The sequence below is a fragment of the Rhipicephalus microplus genome, chromosome 6 (assembly GCF_043290135.1).
Source record: "Rhipicephalus microplus isolate Deutch F79 chromosome 6, USDA_Rmic, whole genome shotgun sequence".
Classification (NCBI taxonomy): Eukaryota; Metazoa; Arthropoda; class Arachnida; order Ixodida; family Ixodidae; genus Rhipicephalus; species Rhipicephalus microplus.
Window position 1 is genome coordinate 146,287,527 of NC_134705.1, and position 11,803 is coordinate 146,299,329.

The following is an 11,803-nucleotide window of genomic DNA, read 5'->3' on the forward strand; positions in this document are numbered from 1 at the left end:
CAATATCAAAAACGGTGTTGTAAACACCACGCAGACCCACGAAGCGATTGTTTGCTTGATGAAGAGAGCATTGTATGTCGGCTGCGACTCTAGTTCCTAAAATGTTTCTCCTCATGAATTTTCGCAATTGGCCTTTTCATGATGGACAAAATGAAAACTTCTGGGTTTCATATCCTCCACGGCCTGGGAACAAGCGTTTACTGTGAGCTTTATGTGGTTGCACAGGTATCAGAACAATGCCATATTAAATGCTGTCAAACCCAGAATGGACTTCTGGCTCACGAACCAATCTGTTTTCTTTTTTTAAGGGTGAACATAGAAGTTCCGACATCATGATTTCTTTTATCAAACACTGCCTACACGCAATTAAATCAGGGAGGGTGATAAATATCGTAGAAGGGAACATGTTTGAAAACGAAAGTCAGAAAGAAGAGCGAAAACAAGAACACTGCTACCATCAGAATGATCATAAATATTCACCCATTTCAGTTGTTTGTTTGTTTGTTTTTTGCCTAACATGACTCTGGCTGGATACGTAAAGTCGGTCATAAAATTATATTTAGAACCAGCTAAGCTAATCAGTAACCAAATCGGCTTTCTACGCTTGAAAGCAAAGATAGAATAAATGTGTACTTTCTGCATCGTAGCATTGAACACAAAGTATTCAGCGTGATGTGGCACGTAATCACAGCTAAAATGATCTAACCAAAGTTATTTGGGTTGTTTAGATGAGATTGGTATGAAGAGCAACAATTCCCCTAAGTCAATGGAAGTATCAATATTTTAGTAAAAGTGAATTATTTGTTTGTGTACTGCACGTATTTTTAGCATCTATCTATCTATCTATCTATCTATCTATCTATCTATCTATCTATCTATCTATCTATCTATCTATCTAGCCGCCTACGACTGGGTGTTTAGTATGGAAGGGAAAGACGGTTTGACCAATATGCCTGACTGGCCATAGCATAGCTAATGTCTTAATCCGGTCGCGTACGTCGTTAAACCCTGTCCGCCAAACGTGTGGCACATGCCTGCGGGTGGGTATGTGCCAAAGGTGATTGAAGGTGTTTGTCTACCCAGGAACCACGAGAACAGACACGGGTAAATTTAACGGGTGAGCGTTAAGAAGAAGGTTATATCGGCAGCACTGACTCGACGAACGCAAAGGATAAATGTCGGGGACCCAGCAGGCATCGAACCCCAGCATTTTGCGCGGCAATTAAGTATTCTACCACAGAGCCACCACGCCTCGTCTCGGCAATGCTTTTCAAAGAGACTTTAAAATGTTCCCTAAACGTCAATTGTGGTTTCAGTGTTGGCTATCTACTTTCCCTTAACATGTTTTCTACCATATGCACTACATGTGTACTACCTTCACACAGTCGTTACGTCGAGTTAATGTGAGTTTTACTTAAGCGCCATCCGCTGAAGTTGATTTACGTAGCAGTGTCCGCAGGGCTGTCATCTTCGCGAGACCCAGCGTTTCGTATTAGTTTACCGCTTCTGGTGTTTATAGTACACACGCTTTTGTTGAATTCGTTACTGATATGCAATCAGCTGGTTAAGTGAAACATATGCGGCTTTCTAACTTTTGTCATCTCTAGCGCCAGTTAATAACGCTTAGCACAATATTATACAACACCATCACCTTCCATCTGCATGATTCGTATGAAGTTGGTTCCCAAGGTAGGAGGGATATGCCGAGTGTTTATTTATTTATTTATTTTTTATATATTTATTTATTTATGTGTTTATTTATTTATTTATTTATCTATTTATTTATTCATTTATTTATTTATTTATTTAGGCGAACACTGATGGTTAGAATGCCAGACTTCGTGCAGGTTGGCGGTGAAGTAAACATATCAAACGGGCAGGAAGTACAAAAGTACAAGATGTTCAACGAATTACAAAGAAAGATAGTGTTCAACACAAACGCGTTGATTCACAAAGAGAAAAAAATGAAATACAGTCCACGATTCCAATAATTGCCATGTCTTACAAAACAATACAAAGGGCGCCTCAAAAAACAGTGCACAGAGAGGTTTTACTGTACTGGTAAAAAGTCGGGAGTACCAGCGTTAGGCACCACCTGCAGTGCAAAATGCAGACAATATAACAAACATGATAATAATGAAAGCGCAAATACCAGAACAACAATGTAGTACAAATATTACTAAATGGAGAAAAAATGAAAGTGTCAGCAGATTAAAAATGAAACAAAAGTTCGCAGAGGTAAGTTGTCCATAAGCTTTGTATATTTCGTGTTCTGTGCGGTAGCGGACAAAGGGTTAGCCCACCGGGAAGCTTTGTTCGATATATGGGTCAGAAGTTTGATTCATTGATCAGCCAGGAATCGCGATGGAAGCTGACCAGAAAGCAGGTAGCATTACAAAGCTGATGGCTTCTGGTTTATGGGATGCCCAGAAGTTACCGTATGCTACTGAATAGAGTATGTCGTCCACTACAGTTCGAGTATGTCGTAGGCCACCGAATCGAATACCATCGAGTATGTGCCACTGAGTGTATGTGGAAGCACACGTGCATAAGACGTGTTTACGAACATTGAAAGCATATGTGCGTACAGATCAAGAATGCGTGTCCGCCATGGATAGGGGACCTAACATATACAACCTCTAAAAGAGGTGAAACAACTTGTGTGAACACAGAAGACAGCATAATGTGAGCGGTGCGAAGTTGTTGAGCAACAGAAAAATATAACAATAATGTTCTTGTTACACCAAATGTCAATATTCCAAGAGATTCCCAGCACACCTCAGGACTGACTTCAATGAATTCTATTTTCCAGGGCTCCGTGCGAAGAAGTGAGTAAAGATTCCTTTATCCTTATTGTCACAACAATTGGTCGGTCTTCGTTGAACAATTCTGGGTTTAGGTCACTTGCCATATTCTAAGAGATAGCAGCGCTTCCAGAGGCCACCGCCACTGAAGTTGTACTTTCGTACACGTGTGACATCATTCTCCGATGCATTATGTAATTCTGTTTTTCACCGTGTACAGATAAACGATTATTCTTGTCATTGATAGAAACTTTGTGCAGCGTGGACGTTGAAAGACAATAATAAAAAGAATAATTTCGAAGATTTGTGCGAGCACATGGATTTGCGTCACCTGCGAAAAGACATTGGTGTAGGCATGAGCGGAAAAATAGGTACTTTCATGCAGAAATGCACTAGGAAGGGCTTCTTCTTACAGATGTCTTACCTAAGAAGGGTGCAGGAAAAAGTGTTGTGTTCAGAAACTCAAAAACATAGCAACGACAACTGAGGAAATGCTCGGTGTAGAAAAATGCTAGAAATAGTGCAGCAAAAAGTATTCGAAAGAATTCTTATCAGGCTATACCTCCTCGCACAATTACCCACGTCAGCCTAACTTCGATAATGTGAATATGTACATATATACCAAATGCCGATGCTACCCCGACACAAGTTAGGCTTGGCCCTTGTTTTAGATATTTCTAAATCATTAGGCTTAGTACATAAAGGAAGAAAAAAATGAGAGAAAGGCAGGAAGGTTTCACAGAAATTGGGGCATCTGTTTTGCTACCCTCCACAAAGGATAAGGGGAATGGGGAAGAACTGAGAAAGAAAGCGATGGGCAAAATAGATGCGCAAAAAAGAAAAAGAGAGCGGGAGTGCATTAGTCCATTCGAGAGGCCACTACCATGCAAAGAGTTAAATAAGGCCTTTATTGATTTTCTGTGCGAAGACAGATCGTGTCGATTTTCGGGCCCTTACTGTTCTGACAAGGAGCTGTCGTCAAGGCGGGCTAACGCAGCAGCTAGCAGCTGTCGTTGCACGCTGTAAAGAGGGTAGTGACACAGAACGTGCTCTATCGTTTCATCGCTGCCGCAATGATCGCAAGCCGCATTATTTGAACAAATAAGCATTGTTAGCAAGGACATCGACGTTCGTTTTCCCAATGACACAACAAACAAATTAGTGAGTCATGGAGACCACACTGAATGTTTGCAAGGAACGCGCATCACAACTATTTCTACAGAAAACGATGTACCAGACAGAAAAACACCACCATTTAGCTCTCAAAAACTTCAACGTCTGAACAGAAACAAGGCATTGCTCTCTTAAAAAAAAAGGGGGGGGGAGCAAGAATGGGGCACAGGGACTTCTTCCCTTTCGAGCGCTTTACCCGTCGTGGCCTCTCGCGCAAGGACCAAATGAGCAACGTTCCTCCCTCAGTGTTCAAGTTTCTCCTCAATCACGGGGGTCTTGCACGCGCGCATGCGCACGCTGACCCTAGCCAGCCGCGGTCAGTCGCGAGTGGTTGCTTTTACCTAAGATTGATGCAAGCAATGCGGGAGTGACATTTCTTTTTTTATTGGTGTAGAGTAAAAGCCTCTCTTTTTTTATCGCCAGGCACTCGTACGATGCTCCGCACACTTCCGTGTGTGTCTCGTGTTGTTTCGTACTACCAATTTGTCATGAATACAAGGAGCTCTGCTTCCCAAACAGTCTTGCTTTATAGATTAACTTGGACTCTACACAGCCCCGCCGCGGTAGTCTAGTGGCTAAGGTACTCGGCTGCTGACCCGCAGGTCGCGGGTTCGATTCCCGGCTGCGGCAGCTGCATTTTCGATGGAGGCGGAAATGTTGTAGGCCCGTGTGCTCAGATTTGGGTGCACGTTAAAGAACCCCAGTTGGTCGAAATTCCCGGAGCCCTACACTACGACGTCTCTCGTAATCATATGGTGGTTTTGGGACGTTAAACCCCACATATCAATCAATTATTAGACTGTACACAAATAATGATTTTTTCCCGTGTCGACATGCTTGGTAAGCCCACGCATTTTCAGTTTCGCACGGCACCAGCAGCACTCATGAATTGAATGAGCTGCATAAAAAAGCATCACACTTAATTTCTGCAACATTCTAGGAAACCTGATACCACTCTACAGCCCATGCGTGAAAGCACGATCATATACAATTGATAGAGTTATACGTGCCGCTACTGCCATATGGATGTTCTTTGCAGTTTACCCCCATTTGAATGCGGCAGCCGTGGCCGGAAGTCGCACCTCCGTCCTCCAGCATTCGCTACGCACACGAACTATAGGTGGCGCGCGTGGCGATTCAAGATGGAGGCCCGAGAGATGATCAACTTGTTCTTTGCACGCAGCGTGTCGTAGCAGGCCGGCCTTTAGTAGTATCGGTCAGAGTTGATTCTTAACGGCTGTAAAATGCCGCTGCGTTTTACGAAGCAGCTATCACTAGCAAATATTATGGCACACCTCGAAGCTTCTGAAAAAAGGATTCGGTGTCTCGTCGAGGGAGAAGAGGTTTTGAACACCGGCCACCTTATTTGTTGTGGCGTCAAAGCATGCAACATCGACGCCGTTGCCATTCAAGGACTCTGCCTGCAAACGTCCCAAGTTCGAGGGAAGCCTCATGAGCTGGAGCTTGTTTTCGATGTTAACAGTCGCATCAAGGTACGTACTACGTGAGCTTTGTGCGGTCACAGTGGCTGCGCATATGTCTACACCGAACAGTCACATACACTATATAAATATCGATGACTAGCATGTTCAATAAGTAATGCGTACGTGCTCGACATCATGCCGTGGAGAACAATAAGTGCGTACGCGCTTATGTTACCACACAATATCTATAAAATCGACGATATGTCTGTCTGCGTTTTCGGAGTAGGCCAGAAAAAGTACGATGTTCTCGCTTGCAAATTGGATTATGATAGAAGGTAGTTAGTGCACGATATAAGATAGAGATTAGATAGCTAGCGACGGCGCGGAGCTGTGGACCTTGTTACGTTCCTATGCAATGAGCCTGCGAGGTGAATGACGTGCGCTTCAGCGTGCCACCCATGAAATTTGCTTATTCTGTTTCGCCTGCCTCAGCAACGAAAACAAAGCAAGATGCTTGGGGGGGGGGGGGGAGTTGAAAGCACTATCGTACAACCTATGTGAGTTAGAAAAAAGCGCCACGAATAGCCAAAACCCAAGCAATAATTGGTGTACGTTACAGTGAAAACTTGTTGTAATGCGCTCCTGGTATTCCGTTGAGTATAAAATAGGCTATACCTTGCCATTTTTCTTGCATTGCGAGCTGCACTTCTGTACTTCAAAATTTTATTGTATTTTTTTCAATCTATCAAACACTCGAAATCCATGCACAGCGGCGATAAACTGTGTGTATGATGCAAGTGATCAAGCAGTGTTCTTAACTGAATTTTAGACCACTATAATTATGGCACTCCTAAATGATGAAACGTTACCCAAAGCAAGCAAATTTTTTGTTGTAAACAAAACCGCAGTAGTAGAAATACCTAAAATCAGTTTGCAGATTTTATGCTTTTATACCTGACCCAATTAAAGCATTTTTAGATAAACTTTGGGTGGTTTTGGTGCATGTGAGGATATAGTGGACCAAGTTTGACAGCCCATCCGCCATCTGGAAGCAGCTTTCCTTTCTGAGCCTAGGTGACTAACGCAGTAGTGCAATCTTTATTTGGAAGAAGTGTTACCATGTTCTCAAAGGTTGCTTATGTGCATAACCTACTTTCTTCTGCAGGGCCACTGCTCCTGCAAGGCTAGAAACTCTGAGCGTTGCAAACATATGACTGCAATGTTGCTACATGTGAACAGGCAAGGAGCAGTTTTCTCATTTTATTCAATTGTATAAAACACCAGCCAAGCATACAGATAGCAAAACAACGCGATATAAATTTCCATCAATGTTTTCTACAGTGATGAAACTTGTAGCTGGGCGCTTTGGTTCACACTTGAAGGTAAAACTGGTATGTGCTTAGAGACTCGGCAGGGACTTGGCAAGAATGAACATGAACAGGCGCCAACTTTCAGCTTTAATTTATCATCACCCTACAATATATATTCATGATGCAGACATTTGCAAGTGCACGTAGTCACATGGTCATAATCAAACAGGTTACAAAAAGGCATGCAAAAATTTGCACTCACTATCAAATGGTGATACCGATCTGTCGCTATCACAAGTATTGCCTCTTACAGCAACTGGCCTTCTCACACTCTCAGGCATAGCATACACACTATTCGAATCCATGGTGTCCAAAACTCATAAACAAACAAACATTAGAGGTGGTTCTAATTTTCCCTTCGCCACTTTCGGCTTATGGCTTTTAATGCTGCAGCAACCAGCATTCAAATGCACTGATGCTTCTGGTGCCTCTAGTATGATTCAATGGGGCTACTGTGTCAACAGAAATTGTTCGTAAACTCTGATGGTAGTACCAGAAGCTGCACCACCAAAAATATTTGTGCGAAAAGTTTTCGCAGCATTTTTTTTAATTTGCCTCTCCTCAAGCAAGTAGCTCAAGACTGACTGCACACAAATATTTTGTATAAGTAGCTGAAGTTACAAATGAGTGAAAAAGTAATTCTATGGTTCACCTTGGTCTCTTCATGCTGTTTGGTTCATGCCAGAATCACTGCTGAAGACTCATTCATACAGAGCGAAATAAATTCTCAAAACCGGGAACATTGACGTGCCAACAAAATGTTCAAGATAACTGTGTAACAGGCATGTCTCAGAAAGTGAGCCAACATCACAGGTTACTAAACAGCAAACCTTTACGTGCGACTTTGCCAAACATGCTCGACACGTGCTTCCCAGATAATCTATTTCGCAGCACTGCAATGTAGCAGAAGCTATCTTGAGTGTTATTTGTGGTTCCCTTCATTTTAATAGGACTGGCATCCATAACTTGGACCTGCTGACGTCTACTCATGTTACACCAGCCTGGGGCAAGTTAAAGACAAATGCACTATACGAGGCCTGTAAACTCAAAGAACTGTGCCATGTACAGTCCAAACCGCTGCCAATTCCGGGCGCCGAACAACAAGGGAAATACGTCAGCCACTGATTGCGACAGCACACGAGAGTGCATTGGCGCTGCATCAGCTTGGCAGAATGCACCATATTGAAAGCAATCAAGTCAAAATGATGCTAAAGATATGCACAAATGTTGTACGCACACACAGTCACATGTGTTTTATATAACCAGTTGTTAAGAGTTCCGTAACAATTCCAACAGCAATATGGATATTATCAACATAAGAAGTGGTTAATTGATATGTATCCCTTATGCTTGCGAGGAGAGTAGTCCTGGCTAGTGCAACCTAAACCAACTTTGGAGGATGGCGCCTAACTCCAAATGATGTTAACTCGACATGACGCCTGCATCATTTGAGTACATGGGTAATATTTAGGTTTATCGATGGAAGGATACTAATGCGTAAAAGTGAGAACTCCCGAGTACTACATGTGTCATGTATTGATGACCTTAATAAAATAAATTACCTCTTTTTATGCCTGAGTCACACATCGAATCCGAAAGGAAATATCTCTTTTCCGCTGTAATACACGCAGTATAAGAAAAGATCTCAATCTTCTTCTCTTGTCTATCTCGTGGCATGGCAAACATTTTGACGTAATAGCAGCTACAGAAACCTGGCTGAGAAAGGATGAAACAGTTACCATACCAGGCTATAAATTGATATCTCAGCCACGTGTATCTAACTCTCGCGGTGGAGGCGTTGCTTGTTTTCGTAAAGAACGGACTCCGCTTATCTTTACCATCTGAATTCACGTGCAGCCTCCCATATATAGAAGCACTTTTTGTAAAGATAGAATGCTCTGTTGTTGTTGGCGTGGTGTATCGGCCACCAAACGCCGATACTAGCTGTTTTTTTGAAAAACTTGAGGGCATTCTGTCTACCCTGGCAAGGAATGCTCGTACTCGGGTTATTATTCTTGGGTATATAAACATTGATGCCTTTAGTGCTAGTTATAAGGACTACTCTTCCCTTATACAATCCTATAATTTCCGCAATCTGATCACTGCGCCTGCTCCAGTAACAAGTACAACAGAAACTATGTTGGACCATGCCCTCACAAACATTCCTAACAACATAACAGCAGGTGTTCTTAATGAGCTTGTCACTGATCACATGCCAACTTTTGTCACTGTGGATGGAGGGCCTATAATAAGTCATCAGAGGAAGGTTACTTCTTAAAGAATTGATTACTCAAGGGTTCATTATTTCTTACGCTCTTTTAGATGGCATGAGGTTTATCATGATGAGGTAGACCAGGAGTTTGCTAATCTAATAATTGTTATTACGGAAGCCATACATACCTCGAAAAAAGTCATCCGTAGACGCTCATATGAAACGCCAATCTGTCCTAGGATGACCCAAGGTTTATTAAGGACGCTTAAGGCTAAAGAGTACTGGCATCATAAGTGGAAACGTGATAAGCACAATGATCACCTACTACACGAGTATAAAACTGCTCGTAACGAATCGGTAGCCATGTTGCGTAAATGTAAAAAAAAGACTATTATTTGAACCTTATTGCGCAAGCTTCCGATAACTCGCGCATAACTTGGCAAATAATGAACGAAGCAATCGGGCATACTCGTGCTGACAAAACGCTACCCGACAATGTCACTGAGGACACTGTCAACGACTTTAATACTTATCTTACAAATGTTGGTCCTTCGTTAGCCAAAATGCTGCGTATTCTTAACAAAGCGCTGTATGAACCAACATCCTTACCAAATAGCTTTGTTATAAACAGCATAGATATTAAATAAATTCTGCTTATTGTGAGTAAACTAGTAATTAGCAAAACGCCGGGTCATGACGAGATTCCAGCGCGCGTTATAAAAGAGAACATTGATTTAATTGGAGAAGCATTATGTAACCTCTTCAACCACTCATTATATGCCGGTCAATACCCATCAATACTCAAGATAGCCAAAGTCACCCCTGTTTACAAAGAGGGAGATAGGTCCGATCTTTCTTGCTACAGCCCGATCTGTGTACTGAGTGTACTTAACAATATCTTCGAAAAAATAATTTCGAAACGTATGCTTTCCTTTTTGAGCAAATATTATGTGTTATGTCCGCACCAACATGGCTTCCGGCCAATGCGCTCTACAAGTACAGCAGTGCTCACAATAAGCCAAGTTTCAAATACTGCCCTCCAAGATAGCAAGTTCACCGCAGTGGACTTTCTGGACCTCAGAAAAGCGTTCGACACAGTAGACCATGACATCTCACTTTACAAATTACGTAGATATGGTTTTCGCAACACTATGACGAACTTTTTCCAGAGTTACCTTCAAGGTCGACAACAGATGGTAATTATCAGTAACATTACTTCTTCTCTCCAGTCCACTTAAACAGGTGTGCCACAAGGTTCCGTATTAGGTCCGTTACTTTAGTTGCTATACATAAATGGCTTGCCTCTAGTACTAACAACTGCCGAGATGGTTATGTATGCTGATGACACTGCCCTAACTATTACCGGCAAAAATCTGTCAGACATAGAACAGATGAATACTGAACTAGCTAAGCTTGCCTATTGGTTTACAGCTAACAGGCTTACCATCAATTCCAAAAAAAAAAAAACATTCCACTCCCGTACAAATTCTACTCCACATGATATACAACTCTACATCAATAATTTCTTCCTGGAATGTACTGATTCTTTTACTTAGCTAGGTGTTGTTCTAGGCAGCTGTTTAAATTGGCAGAGTCAAATAGACGCAGTCAGCTCGAAACTAGCTTCAAGTTGTTACGTCCTTTTGCAAGCACGTGAATATTTTGACACTACAATTTTGCGCACTTTCTATTTTGCTTTCGTTAACTGCCACCTTCTGTACTGCGTAGAATCCTGGGGTTCGACGTGTGATTCTTATCTTGAGCCAATACGGTGGCTGCAAAAACGGGCTATACGTACGATTACTTTCTCACCATACTACGAACATAGCAAACCACTTTTCTCTAGGTTAAAGATCTTACCATTCGATTTTATGCGGGAACTAAAATTAGCTACATGTATTAACGGTGTCGCTGGGAACAATGAACCATTCCCAATTTCATTACTGTGTATTCCCCAACGCCAAACGAGGAACCAAACTTTCAACAACTTCAATATACTGCCCACAAAAACGCCTATAGCAAACGTCTACTACAATATACCGGAGGGAAAGTTTCGAATGGCATACCGCGGTATATAAAGAATACCCAGAACTTTTCCAGATCATATAAAAAATACTACTTTGAAGCAATTTTCTCTGCTTGAGTTGACTGATACTTTAGGTTGTAATTTTGAATTATGTATATATATATATATATATATATATATATATATATATTGCCCTTTAGGTATTCAATGTTTTCATTGCAAGATGTTTTCTTTGAAAGATGTTTCAATACCCTTGTTCTCTTTATAAAGCCATATAAAATAACTACTAATAATACTTGCAACTACAAGTATCATTCTTCAATTCTGTACGCCACTAATCACCAAATATTTGTGTCTACTACAAGTTATGTAATTTCCCTTTTTTCTATGTTCAATCGAATTCAAGTGACTGTTGTTAGCAGATAAACATTACTTCTTGTGAGATAATATCAAATTTGAATTGTTTACTTCTGTTTATATTTAATTAAACCTATTACAGTTTTAGTTATGTATACTTTCAATGGGACCCGCACTAGCCTTTGGCTATGGGACAATACAGTTTGTGCTTATTTTGTATAAGATATGAGTGCAATAAAGATCATTCATTTATTCATTTAAACCCATCTCTGTCCAACTGAACATAATTGTGTTCTGCCGGCCCTAGCGTCCTAGATGCAAAAGCGATTGGCGCTTCTTCATTCTGGTCATCACGTTCAGACAGAACAGCTCCTATGCTGTATGGCACGTGAAGTGCCACAAAAGACAACAAGCTCCTTCTGTTCACGGTAGTGTGC